Source organism: Vombatus ursinus, unplaced genomic scaffold (assembly GCF_900497805.2).
Source record: "Vombatus ursinus unplaced genomic scaffold, bare-nosed wombat genome assembly UNPS02007344.1, whole genome shotgun sequence".
Lineage (NCBI taxonomy): Eukaryota > Metazoa > Chordata > Mammalia > Diprotodontia > Vombatidae > Vombatus > Vombatus ursinus.
Window position 1 is genome coordinate 888,887 of NW_020947122.1, and position 12,556 is coordinate 901,442.

The window sequence follows — 12,556 nt, forward strand, 5'->3', positions numbered from 1 at the left end:
CGCACCGACCTGCACTCCTCTTCCAGTCCGGTGTGATATATGTTTCCGATCAACCATCCAGGTTGTCTTGGGTTGGAAATTTGTTTCACTCTGTATTTTTGTGGGTTCTGCTGCTTTAGAATTTGTTTAGAGCCATTCTTATAGGTATTTGGAGGGCTTTGGGGGAAAGCTCAAGCAAGTCACTGCTTTCCTTCCACCATCTTCCCACATAATTTTCAAGTGTCTGCAGCAAGTCTTTAACCCAGATGTACTGATTCCAAGTCTAGCACTTTTCCCACTGTACCACATTACAATAAACATGAGCTGGGAAAACATTTAGAGATTATAAAATAGATCCTTATTTATATAAAGTAGATGAGGAAACTGAATCTAGAGAGATAAAACAGTCAACAAACATTTATTAAGTACTTCTAATATCAAGTACTGTGCTATCTGATGGGTATACAAGGAAAGGCAAAACATAGTCCTTGTCTTCAAGAAATGAATACGTACACAAAACTACCCACATTACATGCAAAATATATACAGGGAAGATGAGGAATAATCTGAGAGGAGAAATCACTAGCACCGGAGGGAATCAGAAAACACCACCTGAAGAAGGTGGGAATTCAGTTGAGTAGTGGAGGAAGCCAGAGAAACTAAGAAGTGGAGTCCAGGCAGCATTCCATGCATGGGGCTCAATCAGTACAAAGATTCAGATGTAGTAGATGTAGTAGCCTCTTCAAGGGACAGCAATAGGCCAGTATAACTACATCAACATGCATAAAGGGGAGAAATGGGTGAAAACTGCAATACTAGGACAAGGCCATTGGATGAAGAGTTTAAAGCACAAAGCAGAGTTTATATTTGATCCTGGGAGTAACAGTGATCCAGTAGACCACAGTCAGCAGGAAGATAACATGGTTTGACTTACAAAATCACCAGGGTAGCTTAGTGGAGGAGAGATTTGAATGGAGAAAGACTAGAGTCAGATGGACCACATTAAAGGCTATTGCAGTAGTCCAGGGAAAAGGTAGTGACAGCCTGTACTGGGCTAGCAGTTATATGATTAGACAGAAGACAAAATATACAAGATATGTTATGAAGGTAGAAACTGAGGTTTGGCAACATATTAGACATGTGTGAGGCTATATGAAACTAAGAAGTCAAGAATTTTTGTACAGCCCTCAACAGTAATAGGGAAATTGAGAAGATTGAAGGGTTTGGGAGAAAGATAACAAATTCTGTCCAGATATGTTTCAGTTTGAGATGCCTACAGGACATTTAATATGAGTTGTCCAAAATGGAGTTGGTAATGCACAACAGAGGAAAGATTAGTCATATATGTGTAGATCTGAGCATCATCTGCATAAAGGTTATATGTGAACAATGGGAGCTAAAGAGATCACTATGTGAGAGAATATAGAAAAAAAAAAGGAAGAGGGACCAGGGCAAAGACTTAGGAGGAATCCATGGTTAGTGGGTGGGGATGAGGAGAGTGAGGAAATATGATCAGGCAGATCTGAGAGTGACCTGGAGAGAACAATGTTATGAAAACTTAAAGATGAGGAAATATCTGGGTGTGTCAAATGCTGTAAAAAGGCCCAGCAGTATAAGGGTTAAGAAAAGGCCATTTGATTAGGCAAATGGGGGATCATTGGTAACTTATGAGAGGTGGATTTCATTTGAGTGATGAAATTAGCTCATAGTCACAATTCATTAGTAGCAGGGCCAAGATTACTATCCAGATCCTGACTCTTTTTATAATTCTTTGTTAGTTAATAGACATCAACTACCTAACAAAAAATAAATAAATAAATAAATAAAGTCTCCCCTATTGGCCTATGGTAGTGTTCAAAATATCATTTCATTTGTATAGAAGCACTGAAGGCTCATGTTAAAATGAAACTATTTTGCCTGGGAAGGGTTGCATATTAATCCAATAACATATCAGCATATGTTCACTTAGAGACCCTGTGTTCTAGTGGAAAAAGCCCAGACTTGGTTGGACTCAGAAGACCTGGTTTTACATCTCAGTTCTATCTCTCACTACTATGTGACCTTGTACACTTAACCTCATTAAGTCTTTTCCTTTGTGGAACAGGGATAACACTAACACTCCTACTTATCTCAGTAGGGAATTGTGAGACTCCAATGCAATTATGGATTTGAAAGCATACCTCTATGTAAAGATTAGTTATTGTCAGGACTATCTGTTACCTGATGAATGCAAGCACAGGGAAAGAATGGGTCAAATAGGTGTTAACAGAGAGAAGAGGAAAGGTAGAAAAGGGAAAAAGTGAAAATGAAGCCTGAGGCTTTATCTACAGAGTAGGGTCAGAGTTGGAGAGGAGGGGCTGGGAACAGACAGAAGGCTCTATAAAGGAACTAGGTAGTTTGAGAGAGACAAGGGGTCAAAGAGTAATGTCAGCTTCATTACTATGAGGAAGGTTAGAGAGAGATTTAAGGACCTATTTAACCTCAGAATTTTCAGGAAAATTCCTAGCTAAGTGAAAAAAAAAAACACAAAATCCTTTAAAAATTACTTCTATAAACTGAGGATAAGTTACTTAATACTAAGCACTAAAATATAGTAAGGGCAAAAGTCCTTTAAAGAGTATAGGATCATGTATTATGTGTTCTTTCCTATGCTAGACCAAAATGGGATATAGATATGAGTTCACACAGTCTCCCAAAGGGAGAGAAAGGGAGAGACCAGAGGTAAATATCAGTTTTCATGAGGACAACAGAGAGGAGGAACAAAAGAGTTTCCTTTAGTAGAGACTCCAAAAAAACACCAGAAGACAGCTGCTCTGAGTTGCTGCCCAAAGACATATGCTTGGCAGAATTAAAGCTTCTTGAGGGCAGGAACTGTTTTTGGTTTTCATCTTCACATACTCCGCACCTAACGCTGTCCCATACATCAGATACTTATTAGATGTTTGTTGAATTGTACTAAATCTAATTATATTAATCTAGGTGAATTAAATTGCCAAAGGAGAGAGGGAAAGTCTTGTGTCTTCTGTTATAGCTCTCCCACTGCTTCTAATCCAGTTTCTTTTTAATACTCTCTATGGCTTTACCATCAACTCTACTTTATATCTGTATGTAAAAGCACACCTTCTACATTACCATCTCTGCATCAGATCTGGGAGTGGAAGGGGCTTGGAGGACTGCCCTTTTTTAAGGAGAATCCAACCTTGTTAATGAGAGCTACTGCCTCAGTTCAGTCATGTGATCAATTGCAGTGGAAAGAGTGCTGAACCTGGAGGCAGAAAGGTATGAGTTCAAATACACCCATAGACACTTACTAGCTGGGTCACTTTGGACATGTCACTTAACTTCTCTCTGCCTCAGTTTCCTCATTTGTAAAATAGGGATAATAAAATTACTTCTCTCCCAGGGTTGGTTAGAGGGTAAAATGAAATATTTGTAATTTTTTCTCTGTCTGTCTGTCTGTCTCTCTCTGTCTCTGTCTCTCTCAATGTCTCTCTGTCTCTCTCTGTCTCTGTCTCTTTCTCTCTCCCTCTCTCTATCCCTCAGCAAATATTCTAAATAGCAGCAAAATAAAGAAACTCTGAACAATGGTAGTGGAATATGATGATAGAAGAAAAGAGTAAGGGAAAATATTCTAAATAGAAGCAAGAGAAAGAAACTGTAAAAGGGGGAAACAGAATACAATGACTGGAAGGAGAGAACAGAGTGGAGCTCTTGAGGAAGGAATAAAACATGCCAGCACAGAGCCAGATTGTAGGCTTCTGATTATATTTCATTTATAAATGTTCTTACATCTTATTATATTTCCCTGGCAGGCGTCCCGTATCTCTTTATATCTGAAGGAAGGGGGTGGCAGAAAAATGTTGCTCTGGGGATTTGAGATTTATTACTTTGTACACTTAGTACTGGGCAGATATTTTCCAAAAAGGAAAAAAAAATACACACCACTATCATGTTCAAAACAAAAGCCTAAGATGGACCGAAAGCAATGGATCAGAGTTACAATTGCTTTTGGTAGGAGTAAAAGTTGAGTGAAAATACAGCTTAATTCAAAGGCTACATGGAAATAAGGTAAAACACCCACCCACACAGGCACTACCTCTGTTTTTGTTTTTTGTTTTTTGTTTTTCTTTTTTTTTTCCCCTGCTTTGCCACAGGCAGTATTTACAGAACCTTTTCTGAGTGTTCAGGGAGTCAATTGCCTATTAGACATGCATTTAATGTTTAAAGGACATATAGGTAATATGTATATTTTCCTAAAGGCAACAGCTGGAGTGTCCCAAGACCTGCATTTTAGTCTCAGCCCTTCTAGGAACTCAGTATGTACCTTTAGTCAAGTCATTTAGCTACTCTGTGCCTCAGTTTCTACATATGCAAAAATCATTTGAATGGATAAAATGACCTCTTACATCCCTTCTACCTCTAATGTTCTCTTTTTTTTTCCTTCTGAAATGGTAGAAATCAGATGGATGATTTTGCTTCTTCATTAAATTACCTAAATTGTGTGTCTCCCCCAGTGACTAACACAGTTATTTAGCAAGTAGTAGAATGGAAATAGGTACTGAACTTGTGATTTCATTGAATTCCCAGATGAGTAAACTCCCTCTACCAACACAATTAGGCACCTTCTCTGAAATTTAAAGCCTTAGAGAGTTGCCTGGCCCCAAGGGGTTAAGTAACTTGCGCAGAGTTCTGCTGTCCCAGTATATGTTAGAGACAGGACTAGAAACTAGTCTTTCTGGCTCTCTGTCCACTACAATTTAATAAATGCTTGTTGAATGAATGTGTATACATATATTAACATGCATATGAATTATATGTTAATATATTATGTATATATGTATAAAATCTTCATATTCCAATCAATAGATAATTTACTATATCCATTAAAATGACATATATTGACTGTATATCACAATAAATTGGAAGATGGTTGATTATATGAAGATAGAGATAGAGGCAGAAATAGGTGCAGGTACTGTTATAGACAATAGATATGTAGATATGGACATAGCTATAGCTACATCTATACCTAGATGGCTATAGATATAACTGTAGATAAATTATATATAGTGAAGAAACCACGTGACAGAGTGAAGAGCAACTCTCATAGCAAGAAAGACTTGGGTACTGCTTCTGAGATATACTAACTGTGTGACCTTGGGTAATTCACTTACCCTTTCATTGTTCCAGGACAATTCTCTAAGTGACAGAACAGCCAATGATTATCATTGGTACAATTTTCTAAAACCCAAAGTTTCTAACACTAATAAAATCACCATCCCTTTGTCCCTCCTTCCATCTCCCTTTTCCATCTGTGCATTCATGTATATATATATAGATATATCTATATATATATAGATAGATAGAGAGAGAGAGAGATATATAGATATATATATGTATATATATGTGTGTATATACATATGTGTATATAGGTTCCATACACATATGAATAATTAATTATCTATCTATCTATCTATCTACAGGGAGAGAGAAAACAAGAGAGACATATAGGCAGACGGGTAGACGACAACAGAGAGACAAACATAGAGAGAGCATCATAGTTTGGCATATTCATATATGCAAGTACACATACACAAAGACTTAGAACCAGGTCCTCTGGGTCATCAAACCAAGTCCAAGCAGAGGGAGAAATAGAGTTCAATTCTTGCATTCCATTTCAAGTCCATTCTTGGTCTGCTTCTACAGAAATCATAACACTTTAAATCACCATTAATTCTTAACCGGGTTTCAGCAGTCAAATTTAAGATTATAAACCTTGGGAAAGGTAGAGAGGGTGAAGTAGATATTAGAGTGAAACACAAAAAGTCATTCATCCCCTGAAGTGCTTGTGCTCCCAATAATGACTCCGTATGTTAAGATAATACTGTTAGTTCTTTTCTGTGGATATTGTGGTTAAATAATCAATGTTTTGGTGGCTATTTCTATTTTTTAAAATTCTGTTCATTTTCTACCCTTTATCTTCTGGGAAATTTTGGTATGAACCAGACTTGTGGTTGGGGTCATTTGGTGTCAGTTCATCAGATTTCTATTCCGGAGAAAACCCAATCTCCCAACCAGTACTGTAGAAAGACCTCCATAGATTTAGGGAGACCTCACATTTCAGAGTTCTGCCCAACCAGCTAGCCCAGAAAACCTATCCCCAAGCTCAGATATCACCATTCTGCAAATGTGGTAAGACATTTGTTGGGCTTTAGGGAATAAAATCTAAAAGGTCAAAGTAAGTTCCCTTAGCTTCAAGTTGACATAATTTCCTCTCTATTCTCATTATGCTGAGAAGTATTCATCTAAAATGCAATATTAAAGTACCCTACTCTAACTCAATTTCAGTTAACAAGCATATATTAAGCTCCTATTGTACTCAAGGCTCAGTACTAAGTTCCAGGGATATGAGAACACAATTTTAAAAAATAGTCATTACTCTCAAGGAGCTTACTTCATAATAGAATGTCACATTTCTAGAATATTCTAATATATACAAAGTGTTTTCTTCACAAAAATACTTTGAGACAGCTACTATTAACATCTTCATTTTATGAATGAAATGATAATATCTATGCTTAGGAAGAAGGGTCAGTGACTTTGCCAGAATCAGTCAGTCAGGATCTGTCAGAGACAGGAACTGAGCCCTATTTTCCCTACTTGAAACCCAGAGCTGGATCCACTATACCATGCTGCCTTTCTGGGTAAAATTCCCATACTACTTTGCTCTATAAAACTCTTCTTATATCTCATAAGCACTACAGAAATCTTTTGTTCAATCTTTCCAATCATGTTCAACTCTTCATGACCCTATTTGTGGTCTTCTTGGCAAAGATACTGAAGTGGTTTTTGCCATTCCTTTTCCAGCTCATTTTACAGATGAGGAACTGAGGCAAACAGAGTTAAGTGACTTGCTCAGTCTCACATAGCTTATAAGTATCTGAGACCAGATTTGAACTCAGAAAGATGAGTCTTTCTGACTTCAGGTCTGGCACTCTATCCACTGAACCACCTGGATGCCTGCACAGAGAAACCTTATGACAAACCAGATGCTATCCACAGACCACATCCTCCCCTTTCTTTGACTTTGATTTTGTGCTCAATATGGCCGCGAAAAGGGTCCTTCCATTGTTATCAAGCTGTATGTAATTCAAGTAACCAGGTGCAGGACTATTAATGAAAAGATGAACAACCATTGCTCCCCCTCCTCAGACTCAAAACTTCAGCCAAATTTCAGTATTTGCCATCCCCCACACAAGTCACACACTTATCTTATTATGAAACATGCTCACACCTCTCTCTACTACTGGAATCCCTCTCTCCTTCCAACTGTTAAAATCCTATCCATCATTTCAGGCTCAACTGAGATACAAATGCCTCCATGAATTCAGTTCACTTTGAAAAATATCGTTAAAACACGTACTATATTCAAGAAGCTGTTCTAGGTAACAGAGATTTGAAAACACAAATAGAACTTTCAACTGTCATCAAAGAGCTTACATTGTACTATGCGGGAACAACAGGGGCCGGAAAAAGGAGAGAAATACAAGGTGTGCCCAAATAAGAACAATGAAAGTAGAAGAGGAAGGTAGCACTGACAAGGGGATGGTGGGTATTCTGACAGGTTGGAGGTGAGGGAGGAGAGTATTACAGTCACGGAGGATAGTTTATGTATACAAATACATGAAGCCAGAGATGGAATGTGGATCATAGAGAGAATTGTTTAATTAACAGAATCTCAGAATAGGTAGCAACCTCATAGGCTATTTCATCCAAACACATTTGAAAAGAATCTCCCCTAGAACATCCCAGTCATAATCACCTGGGCTGTGCTTGAAGATCTCTAGTGAGAAGTGTCCACTACCCACTTTCTCTGGTTGCTGTGGTCATGGAATTTGCTAGGAATATGTATGGATTACATAAGAAAGTCTCTCCAAGTGAGTTTATTCTGGACTGGTATGCCACAGGCCATGACATCACCGAACACTCTGGACTGATTTAGGAGTACTACAGCCAGAAGTGTCATAGCCCCATTCATCTCACTATGAACACCAGCCTCCAGAATGGATGAATGAGCATCAAAGCCCATGCCAGTGCTTCCATGGGTGTTCCTGAAAAAACAATGGGAGTGATGTTCACTCTGCTGACTTTGAAATATGCCTACTGTGAGACTGAGTGAATTGGAATTGACCTGATCAAGAAGACATGTTTCAGCCCCAACATTGTGACTGGCCTTTCCAGTGATCTGCAACAAGTTGATGGAGCATCAGCTCCAGAATGCTCTAAGCATAGCGTCGCAGTATGCTAAGGATGTGCTGTCTGGAAAGGTGACAGCTGAAAACATCGTGGGCAGCTTGCTGATACCTGGTTAACCAAGTTCCCAAGATTGCCCTTGAGGACTTGGAGACCATGCTGAACAGCAACATCAATGACCTTTTGATGGTGACTTACCTTGCCAATCTAACTCAATCACAAATTGCCTTCAATGAGAAACTTGCAAGCCTGTGAGGAAACCCAGTGAGAAGCAGCTACAGCCAGCCACTCCACCTGATGTGGGTCCTCCCTTGGAGCAGAAGAAAAGTAGGTTCTTCTTAAACAACATGTTTAAGTTGCCTATTTCTGTAGATGAGCTATTTAAACTCCAAATAAAGCACAGACTTCCCTTTTCCCTCTGGGTAAGGGATTGATTGTGAACTTTCCCTTGGGGGAAGGGGATACTAAAAAAAAAATTGCCCTTTTTCTAGCTGAGTGATCATAAACATGACACTGAAATCCTCTGTTTCAGTTTGCCATGTGCAAAACAAGGATAATAGCAGCACCTATTTCACAGTGTTGTTGAAAGGATCAAATGAAATAAGCACCACCACCTTCTACACTAAGCCCTTACTGATATGCCCAAATGATAGTGCCCTCCCCACACACCTCCTTAGAGTTAAGTACTTTATATTTATTTGGACTTATCCTTTTTATATTTATTTTTATATAATTATGTCTTTTTCCTCCACGATTAGATATAAGCTTTTTGAATGTGGGGATTATTGAATTTACTGTATTTGTATTCCTAGCAACTAGCACAGTGACTGGCATACAGTGTCAGGTTCTTAATAAATGCTTGCTGTTTGGTTAACAGCTGACAATGTCTGAATAATGATGAAAATAATATTAATACTATTTACATAATGCTACAAGGCTTGTAAAACTCTTCGTGTATATGTATATGTGTGTGCGTGTATATTACTCATTTGTTCTCATTGTGTGTGTGGGAATATATTTATAGATGGATGGATATAGATGCACACACACTCATTTGTTCTCAACAATAACGCTGGGAGGTAAATGTTATTATTATACCCATTCCGTAGATGTGGAAACTGAGGTTCAGAGAGATTAAATGCTAGAAAACTTTACAGTTCTAAGATCTGATTATTTTTACAATGTGAATTATTATTATAATCCTATGACATGAACTCAAAGACCTTCGTGATCCTAGTCATCTTCCTTTGTAAACATAGAATTCAATTTCATAAACACTTATTGATCATTTACTATGTGTAAGTCTGGGAGGGATGCAAAATACATAATAAAAAAGTAATGATACTTGACATTTATATAGCATTTTAGAGTTCATAACACACTGTCCCTGTTGCCAAAGCATTTGTAGTGTAATCAGGGAAATATGCCTATATACAACAAATGATAATATGGGCCAAGAGGTGCAGATACTTCAAGTAGGACAAAGTGTTAGAGGAGCACAGAGTAGTAGATTAGTTCTTTGTAGGGAGCAGGGATCAAGGAAGGGTTCACACAGAAGACAGAGGCTGAACTGGGTGTTGAATGATGAACTGATGAAACTGGATGGATGGAAGAGCTTTCCACAAAAAGCAAAGTAATTCCTTCTTGAGCAAAGTCCTGGACCTGGGAAATCATAGGGAGAACTTCTCAGACCTTTAATTAGACCCTGAGTTCTAAACTTACTCTTATTTCAAATACAGTTCTAGCAAACTTCCTTATCTTTGTTTTCCATTGTACAACAAAATAGAAACATGGCCCTTATCAATAGGTGGATAATAAATTTAAAATATGTAATTCAAACATTAGCCATCAGGTGTACATTCAAAAAGTGAGTGAGGGGCTCACTAGAGATTGTCCAAGTGGCAAATAAAATGTTGCAATAATCATGGTTGAAGACATGGCTGCTTCTTCAGCCAAAATGCACTTCATTTGTGACACAACAAAATTCACAAACAGGACCACAGATATATGATTCATTTGCAAAATATACATATATATGTATATATACATATATATGCAGTAAATATATAACAAAAATGATTATAAAACTCAATTCTAAAAAAAATTACAAGGAAGGAAGTATATTTGATAATGAATACTTTCTTTCTCTTCTCTATAAAATGTGCTTTAAATAAAAATAATTACAAGCAGAAAAAAAAGTTGAATCAATACATTGGAGACAGACAAGCTGCCAGAGGTAACCCCTAGAAATGACAACTGGATCTGTGACTATGAGGAGGAAGATGGAGGGGAACCCTAGAAGCAACAGCAATCCCTAAAAAAAGCTGTGGAATTATGTGGGGTATGAACAAAGAGTCTCACATACATAAGGCAATATGGTATCATAGACAAAGTTCTAGAACTGGAGTCAGGAATATTTCAGTTCAAATCTAGTCTTAGACCCTAATTAGCTGTGTAACCATGACAAGTCACTTCAGCTCTCTAAGGCCCAGTTTCCTCATCTAGAAAATGAAAGGATTAGACTTTACGACCTTGAAGGTCTCTCAGTCTGAAATCTATGGTGCTATGACTTTATTACTCCCTTAGGCAACATTGTACCATTTTTAGAGTTATGATTCATCACTCATCAAGAGAAGCTCAAGTTATATTCAGAAAGCTGTGTTTAGGATGACATTCAAAGAGATTTTCATTCAACATGGTTATTATTTTTTTTAAATGTTGGTGCTTCATAAGAAAAAATTATCTTTAGTGGAGTCCTTCATTCTGTGACTATTCTAGATAAATTAGATATTTCTGCATGGTTATAAAAATTAATTTAAATCAATAAATATCAAAGAAGAACAATAAATATTGAGATTAAAATATTTTAGATTGCTTTATTGGGTAGAAGTATCTTTGAAAATGCTATTGTGTATTTCCTTCTTTTATTCTGCCTTCTCTGTTTTAGTATTAAGCCACTCAAAAGCAAGGGACAGGCCATCTTTTATTTAATTTTTAGCCTATCACAACACTTGTTGTTGGGCTTAGTTTACAATAAGTGTTCAAAAAAGCATTTAATGAACCAGTCGTCTAAACAACTGTGATTTTGCCTTACTTGGGATGTGTTCTGTTGTCAGTGGAATCCTGAGGAAGTTCCTTATTCTCTGTATTCTTCAGTTTTCTCATCTGTTAAATGGTGATTATGGGCATTACTGAACATGCATGAAGAGATGTTGAGTGAGGCACCCTTTCAACTATTAGCTCAAAGGAAAGGAATTTCACTGAAAAAGGATGAAAAAGGAGTGTTTGTTTGTCTGATTCTTAGACTGGGAGTTCTTAATCTGGGGTCCATGAACTTGCCATGGACCATACTTAACATAATTTCAATGCATTTAGGTAGATAGATATACATACATGTAAATGCATATATGTATCAGGATTGTCTGGATAGCTATATTTTAATATAATTTATTTTCTTTGTAATCCTGTAAATTTTATGTATTTTAACACTATGATTTTGAGAGGGGCCCATAGGCTTCACCAGAATGCCAAAGTGGTTCAAGACACAAATACACAAATAAAGGTTAGGAAACCTCACCCTAAGCCTTTGTTCTGGCCTTACCTCAAGGAATGGAGCGACAAACAGTAAGGAATACCGATTTGTTAGGTTTCATGTATCTTAGTGAATCCTTGGCTGGACTTTGAAAGAACAACACTCTCCCCTCTCTCTCTGTTTCTGTCTCTGTCTGTCTCTTTCTGTTTCTCTGTCTGTCTGTCTGTCTGTCTCACACACACACATGCATGCACACATACATATTCACACATACAAATACACACAATGATGCGTAGAGAAAATGACACAGAGAAAACAGAAAAGTTTAGCTGCATGTAGACCTGGAGAAAGCATTGTATATCCATATAACTTCACTAGGGAATTTTGGACATATATGGGATGGTGCCAAATGGAAACTTGGAAGATGAGACTGAGCTTCAAATGGAGAAGGTGGAGATGAAGATTCACAGTCTCACTCAAGTCTGGATTACAGCCTTCAGTCTACTCTGTAACAAAGTCCTAAAGGAATGACACAGCTGTGACCTATTTTCACTAAGGCTATATTCCTTCCTTGGTCCTATGAGTCATGTGGACTGTATAAGTACGGAGAGAAATCAGAGCCAACAAAACAGAAGGTTGTTTGATATCTTCAGAGAAGAAAAAAGAGTTTTTGTCACTGTTGAAGGGCTCAGATTAAAAAAAAAACTTAGCCTATGTGCAATGTTGCACTAATTAGTCTATGAATTTACAGAGGATCCCTTTCAGGAAGAGTTAATCAATCCAAATTCTGAT

At 37.5% G+C, this 12,556-nt stretch overlaps 1 pseudogene; it reads left to right on the forward strand.

Annotated features, from left to right (window-relative positions):
* Positions 1-7,487: 7,487 nt before the first annotated feature.
* Positions 7,488-8,487, forward strand: LOC114033724 (annotated as a pseudogene).
* Positions 8,488-12,556: the final 4,069 nt, after the last annotated feature.